This window comes from Rhipicephalus sanguineus, chromosome 5 (genome assembly GCF_013339695.2).
Source record: "Rhipicephalus sanguineus isolate Rsan-2018 chromosome 5, BIME_Rsan_1.4, whole genome shotgun sequence".
Classification (NCBI taxonomy): Eukaryota; Metazoa; Arthropoda; class Arachnida; order Ixodida; family Ixodidae; genus Rhipicephalus; species Rhipicephalus sanguineus.
In genome coordinates this window covers 82,999,702-83,008,091 of record NC_051180.1, presented here as the reverse complement: position 1 = coordinate 83,008,091, position 8,390 = coordinate 82,999,702, and positions in this window count along the sequence as shown.

The window sequence follows — 8,390 nt, the reverse complement described above, 5'->3', positions numbered from 1 at the left end:
TGATACGGCGGCCACTGAAATAGCGGAGATCGACTGATCACCTCTCTTCACATCAGTGTAACTCAAATTTTTTCTCAATATACGAGACACGTTCCCGATTCTGATTACTGTCAGCCAATATTTTTTTACATATATTCGTCGATTACTTCTTTATTCACAGGGAATATGACTGATATTTATTTGCTGCGTGCTATTCATTCACATAGAACTTATGTTAGAAAGCAAGAAGCCTGTGAGAGAGAATTATACAATGCATTAGAATATTTTTATTAAATCAAGATTCACCACATCATATCCAAGACCTCAAACGCCCCTTACGACGTTAGGACATTGCATTGTCAAGACGATTCATTTCTCATATTCTAGCAATTAGTGATGCTGTTTTGGAAACCACACTCACGTGATGGAACAAGATCCTGAATGGCGTTGCGTTGCCGGTGGCCATTCTGAAAATAACCCAAATGAGCTCAGTCATCACCAGCAGCACCACCTCTAATTTTTTTCAATGCCAGCCATATGCGCCCGATCCGACTGTTCACCACCCTCTCCTCTGGTTCTTTCCTACTCTCCCTCGTCGGTTAGCGTTCGCGCCTGCTTTGCGTTCTTGGGGGAGAATACCCTGCAGGTGGCGCCTCATAAAGGATGTCAGAGGAGTTCATTTTTTGTTCAGTTGTGTTTTTATCTGTGGAGCGGCGTCTTGCATCCCTCATGTTTACTATGTATGTTGTCTGACTGAACGCTAAAGATTTTTCGTCAGAGAATATTTCAGCCAATCACCATGCAGAACTTATCATTAGCGAAGCCGGCTCACCAATGGGAAACGCTCTAACGACAAAGAGGTTTCGTGAATTTGGTCCCAGATTGGTATGGGAAGCTCATTGCACTCAAGCCGGTGACTATGTTAGCGCCACTTTTGCCCAAGTTTAACGTACAGAGAAAAACAATTAGCGAAACTTGCACTAAGCCGCGCAAGCGTTGAAACAGCGAAACTAGGTGATCCTGAAGATTAATCTGCTTGCTTCTAGGTTGTTTTCAGGCCTTAGCTAGGTGTTGCAGATTGTTTCTAGGTTGCTAGCAGGTCGTTGCTAGGATTTAGATAAGAGATGAAAGGTTTTTCATAGGTTGATTCTCAGCGCATAAAGGTTCGACTTAGACCGCAGATAGTCACAGACACGATACCGATGTCCAAACTCCAGAGACAGAACCTCGCGCTGAAACGAAGCGTCCGCACCTCTCATAGATCTACGGGCTCGTCGTCGTTGGTGTAGGCCTTCAATCGCTTCGAGGTCTCCTCGCAGCTGCTGTTGCCTTTCCCGTTCCCTAGTATTCTCTCGTTCTGCGTACTCGGCGTCTTCGACTCGCCGCCATCGTTTCGGAGCCATTCGTTGTGCCAACTGTCGCCTCCTTCCTATTTAGTGGAAGTTGTGAGTATTTATGCGGCGCATGTCCGTTTTTCGGGCTAACTGTTGCCTTCTTCATTTTTAGTGGACCAGTGTAGAGCAGTAGGATTTACCAAATTTCTGTGGCACATACCCGTTTATGATGAAGACCGTTTTTCGTGATGGGCCGTTGGGCTAACTGTTACCTTTGTCATTTTTAGTGTACCAGTGGACAGTAATCGGAGTTACATGTTTCATAGCGATTTTCTATTACCTTCTTGCTGACTTATTGGTATTTCAAAAGTTACTCACTTCTTTTTCCGGCTGGTTTCCGCCTTCTTAGAGTCAGGGTACTTTAAGAACGACAAGTAAATGGAAGAAGTTTCAAGTATGCTTAGATGTGACCAATTGATGTCCCTTGGTTGCGGCGAAGGTATTATATTACTTCTGTTGCCATGGGAACGCGTCGTCGACCGACACAGATGAGCGATGTGCCATATTATAATATTCCTTCAGGAAGTTCAACTTTCTTATTCAAAATGTCATTGCGCTCGCATATTGCTCTATTTTCGACTAAAAAAATTGCTATTCTCCCCTTATCGGCTAACATATTTCAAACGAAAAACACCAGTGAATTTCTGAGTTCAAAGCAGATATATGTGGTGCTTCAGCTCAGAGTTTCTGTTGACCGAAGACGATGTTGGCGTTACACTGTCACTTACAGTGCACTTGTTTCATGTCTTGTTTCATCAGTGCATGGAAAGCATGGTTTTTTTCTCGGCGGGATGTCATTGCAAGAAAAATTGATCTTTCGGTGTCGTCAAAAACCCTAATAACTTCGGAATAGTTACTCTATGAAATGTAAATGAAGCTCTAAGACCGATCGCCACAGAGACATGGCGAAGCGAATTTGCTCTAACGTCTATTCTGCGCCATTTGCATGAAACTTCTCGTGGCAGTGTCCTACGTTTCCTTAGAAGAACTTTGACACAATGACAGTGTGGGAACAGATAAGCTTTTCTTCGAAAGTTGAACGTTTTCCGAAGCATAGCGTTCGAATTTATGTCGTCTGAGCGTCATATTTGAGTTTTTCAACTTCTTAATGTATGTGAAACGTTTTCCACCGAATAATTTGCGTGTAGCGTACGTACGCTTTGAGGTCATTACAGTCGACGAGGTCAGGACGGATCGGCTCCATGAAGTGACCCTTAGAAACTTTGAGTATGTTAATAATCTTTAAATACGGGACTATGTGTCAACAAAAGCTTTTCATTTGCTGCAACTGTTTTCCATAAGCTCCCACTATATACCGCCCGCTATCGCAGTAAACCTGCAACCATCATTCAATGTTTCAGCATCGTACGATGCGAATTCAGGCTCTTTGGTCAATATTAAGGAAAAAAGAAAAAAAGAAAAACTTAATCTCCGACATAATATATATAGAAAATTGTTATCGTAGCGCACGGGCCATGAGATGTGTGAGCTTAAGAAAAAAAATTGTCGTCGTACTTGCCTAGAAGGTCACGCAGCGCTCAAATATACGTCAGCTCAAGTTGCCCAAACCCCGAGAAACTGATGTTACCATCCGAGGCACTGCAAGAGCGGCACAAGTCGACAGAATACGATATCTATGACGTATACATCTGTTCGGAAGCCGCAGCGAGAGCAGAAAAACTAAGGTTAATAATATGTGGTGTTTTACACGCCAAAGCCACGATATTATTATGAGGCACGCCGTATAGTGGAGGGCTCCGGAGAATTGTGACCATTTGGGGCTCTTTAACTTGCACTGACATCGCACAGTACACGGGCGTCTAGAATTTCGCCTCCATCGAAATCCGACCGCCGCGGCCAGGACCGAACCCGCGACCTTCGAGTCAGCAGCCGAGCACCGTAACCGCTACAGCACCGCGGCGGACCAGAAAGCTAAGGTTAGAATAAGGGATCGTTTTATCAGAGCGCTGCGATATTCCCAGTTCCTCTCTTATACCCTTGGTACACAGGCAAGTTAACCGCAGTTGCGACCAATCACGGTTAACTGCGTTGAACCACAGTTAGCGCCAACCACGGTTCGCCGATGTTACACGGCGCACAAGCGTGCTCGGTTAAAGCGGACTTGCTTTGGCGTGAATGGCTCTGCGTCTGGCGGCAGTCCGGCGGTCAACTCGGCTGTTATTGCCGTGTCCACTTTCACATTCCTTTAGGTGCTCCGTAGACGACGCAAATTGTTTTCCCAAAGCCTTATCAGGCTTTCCGTGGTTCGTGCAGTCCAATTCGTTCGTTTTTCACGAACGCTCACCGGCGTGCACACGTCCATGGAGGCCACCATCTTCTCGGTTAACTGCCGAACCGAGGTCGCCAAGCTCGGTTTGGCACAACCGCGGTTAGCGGCATAACCGCGGTTTCGCATACCGTGTAACATAAGCGAACCGCGGTTACACTAACTGAGGTTTAGGCTGCCCGTGTAACAAGGGTATAACATAAGCGTTAGGCAGACGAAGGTGACAACGAAGGTTACAACCTTTATGTACAATTCGACGGACGCTTGGTGATTGCCGAGAACAGACTGAAGGAAGCAACGTAGAAACAAACGATTATTAAACGCATGCAACGTCCGTTTGACTAACCTAAGCCGTGTCGGTACCAGCGACTTTAGCTGCGTTGAGACTGAAAGTGAGTCTCAAATTTTGGCTGTAGAGCAGTGCTAGTAAAAGCTATGGCCATAAAATTTGCAAGGTATTTTAAAGGTAGACGCAGGTAGCGTTAGAGCTCAAAATTAGCTTGAATTGTGCTTAGTATTTAATATTTTTTTGTTTTTTTTTTCTACTTATGTACTCTTTTATAAGATCTGCTATCTGGGGAGCATTGCAATTTTGCAAAAGGGTATCTACTAACGTTTTACAAAAGTAGAACTAAACTTGTGAGCGTGCAACAAAAACTAGATTTTTATGTCTTCTTTTTCTTACGTTCGTCGATGTATCATGTCACTTACGAATGTTTTTAATACTAAATATTAGAAAATCACCTGGGCTGCTAATTCTAGTACAAGTTATGTAAACGCCCATTCTTAACCCATGTGAAAAATATTGTTTTCTTATGCCCCCAGCCCCTCAATAGTTCTTGAGAATAAGGTACAATTCCAAAAATGTTGTTTTGGGAAAAACGCAGAAATAACGTAGGGGTGCGCGCGCACTTCCCGTCAACGTGTCAAAGCAAAACAAACTAAAATTCTTTTTGAAACCGCAAGTGCCCAAGTGTGATATTTTACATGCGAAGCATTCCTTAGCAAACGTTTGGCACTTGGAGGGTTTCTATCTACGTATCTCTCTATCTCTCTATGTGTCTATCCGCCTACGTCTGGGTGCTCTCATGATAGTCTCCTTAACTTGTACACCAAAATTGGCATGGGAGGGTAAGAGGACTTGACGAATATGACTGTAGGGTCATGACATGAATAACGTGAGAATCCTGTCGCGCATGTCATGAAACCCTTTCCTCCAGACACGTGTCGCACATATCCGTTTACCCTGGGCCGCGGTGTACGGGTATGCGCCACAGGTGATTCATAGTTTGTATCTATCCAGGAACGGCGAGAACACACAATGGTAACTTAAATTCGAGAGCGTTAAGAAAAAAGGACATTGGCAGCGTTGGCCCAGCGAATGGAAAGAATATAAACTAGGATCCCTGCAGGAATCGAGTCCAAGGTTTCTGCGTGGCATTCAGGTATTCCACCACAGAGCTATGCCAGGTATATAAACAGGTTTGGAAAAACAGCCTACGCAAGCGCACTGTCGCTGCAACGTCGATTGTGGTTGTGGTGCTGGCTGTCTAATTTTACAAGGAAGCAATAAACACTACATATGTACTCCTACGATACAGGCGTCATATCAGATTAACGTCGGTGGTTCCAGTGTTGGCTCCGCTTTTATACCAGTCTAATAAATATTACACTTGTATTCCTGTGATTCATGAAGCTATAGTGAAGCATTCATCGACCCCCGAGGAATACATTAACGAAGTTACGTATTACATTCCCATAATTACACCGTAAAGTCAACTTAGTTTGATAGTACTGACGTATGCACTCTAACGTGAGGGCTGACGTTACGTCGCACAAGTTACCCTTTAAACGCCGGTGTCGTCGACGGGCCTGGTAAGCCCGCGATGTGCACACTGCTACTATACTTACAAAAAACACGTCGTCGTAACGCTTGGCTCAAAGAGATAAAATACAGCACAAAAGTACTCGCTGACTGCTTCGCACGAAAACGATTCCCACAACGCGTGGGATCTATCGAATCTTATTTTATTAGCTCCATCACCTCTGTTGGCACTAACCCCACGCTTGCTCTTTGATTTTAGCTACCCCGCCCCTTCATTGCAATTCAGGATTTTAATAGGCATGCTTCTTCGAGTACACTGTGATGAAAGTTCATAAAATACCTCTTAGCTACAGGGCAACTGTAACGTTAGAATACACGGAATGCTTCACAACCGCTAGCAGAGTGAAAACCGTGTGCTTGTTCAGGTCATATATCAGGACCTTTCAGACATTTGTAACCGATACTAATGCGGGATGAAGTTGTACTGAGCACCTACATTGGGTACAGTTAGTGCTGAAACGTTCGGATTGGTAATGCGAAGATCTTTGCTGACATGCGGATAACTGCGTTAGCAACACCTGTAGTCCAAATTTTGTGGGGAAAAAAACTGGCCAAAAGGATGACGCGTGTCACGGTCCATCTCGCCGATGGGAGCGCTAGTTCTTACGCGTGGGCCATCCACGCATGTGCATGGTAGTGCTGCGAAAGCCAGTCGATGTGCAGCACTCGTCTTGATGTCTTCGTTATGGGTGCACTATAATCATGTTTTAAAACGTTCTTCCGCTACTTACTTGCCGATTGTCGGTACTTCAAACGTTACTCACATTTCTTTTTCGCCAGTTGTCGCCTTGTTAGATTCAGAGTAGTTTAATTACAACTTCGTATTAGACTAGATTTGAATCTAACCTAGTGAGGTCACTTGGTTACGAAGAAGATATTATATTCCTTTTGTTGCCATAGGAACGCATCGTCAACCGATACAGTTGCGCGATGTGCCGTTTTAAAGTATCCAATAAAAAACAAGCTTTTGTACTCACATCTCCCCGAGCTCAAACAATGTTTCCTTTTCTGCTGCCACACACCTATTCGCTCCTCTACAGCTGCCGTATTCCATTCGCGCCGAATATATTTGAAAAGTAAAACATCGTTAAACAATCGAAGTGCTACAGATAACTCGCGTTGATGCGTCCGATGAATGCAATGTTACACACGCAACCTAATGAATGCTAGAAAAACTATGCGAGCGAGTTGAAGCGGGCATTGCTTGTAAACAAGAGAAGCGGAGTATGCTCAAAAGCAACCCAGCAGTGACATTGACTGTCTTAATGCCTAAAGACAAAATGAAACAAATATAAGTTTTAAAATCCATGTCCTGTGTGCGGTACAAGGTAAATAAAACCACACCTCCATGATTGCGAGTATATGGTGTGAGATAATGCTCCGCGAGAGGGTCGTTTTGTCCATGTTGGCGGCGTAGGGCTCCCGTGTATCTTAGGATAATATGAGCGGCGTTAAGGAGCAATTGCTCTGGGACAGTGCCAGTAGGTGTGAGCCAGGGTCGGTGTAGGAACTGACATTTAGTAATGAGGCGTATTTATAATTTGTTGTATTTTCTGTAGTCTGAGACAGTTTGGTAGAGAGCTTGTTTCTGCGTAACTCAATAGTGCAGCGTATTTTATTATAAGAGTATTAGAAAGCCCAGGAAGCCATAATCTGACTAGTGGGATATTTTTCAAGTAGCCCATTGTTCCTTAGAATTGCTAAGCCACGGCCGGGCTAGAGGGGAACCGCGACGAGCGCACAATAAAGAAACACGCGCTGTCTTCCTCTAGCGCGGTCGTGGCGGCAGGATCCCCTCAGGCCAATGTTCAGAAGTGCACGAACACCCCAATATTTAGACGTCGGCTTCAGTCCGGGGTTTGCTGAACAAAAAAGACTGGCTAGGTCTTCAATAAACGAAGGTCTATAGTGAGGGGATACTGATATATATAAAAAGGCACTTCAGCGTATACGTTAGGAAAGTATTCGTTGCGGAGCAATGGCATTATAGCCGTCCAGGTGTCTGTCCTGGCGAGGTGTGTTCCCGGAGCGCAACTCATTGGGCTAGGGCCATTTTTTTTCTGCTGTTGCTACAAACGGAACGTTGCGATGATGCGTAAGAACAATTTGCCCCGCCACGGTGGTCTAGTGGTTATGGCGCTCGACTGCTGACCCGAAGGTCGCGGGATCGAATCCCGGCCGCGGCGGCTGCATTTTCGATGGAGGCGAAAGTGTTCGAGGCCCGTGTACTTAGATTTAGGTGCACGTTAAAGAACCCCAGGTGGTCGAAATTTCCGAAGCCCTCCACTACGGCGTCTCTCATAATCATATCGTGGTTTTGGGACGTTAAACCCCAGACATTATTATTATTAAGAACAATTTCACCAAGAGTGTCCATTGATTTTATGATTGCATTGCTGGTTTTACAGTTGACAAAGGCGTGATTAAGGGCGGGTCGACTTGATTGTCCAGGCGGCAGCGTGATCTGCCTTAGCATATCCTTACATCTGCCTGTATTTTTTCTATTGCTGGAACGTTCGTGTACGGAAGTGCGTCTCATGAAGGCAATCATGGTGGTATAAAGAGATATCTTGATGGCGTTGTGCCCCATACATTCTAATAGGGCGCAGCCCAGTTGGCGATATCTTTCGCTTAGCTTGTTGTATATGACATCTACGAAACAACTTAGACAACGCTCAACAAGCTAGATGACCAACCGCTGTCGGCAGGAAAAATATAACGCCATCGACAGGACGCAGCCTCTCATAAAAAGGCCTGCAAGGGCTACTGCGCTTCTTGCAATCCACCGGTCTTCTTGAACGACTGTAATTAGAATGCACTTCCCGTGTGTGATCTTCTCTCAGAC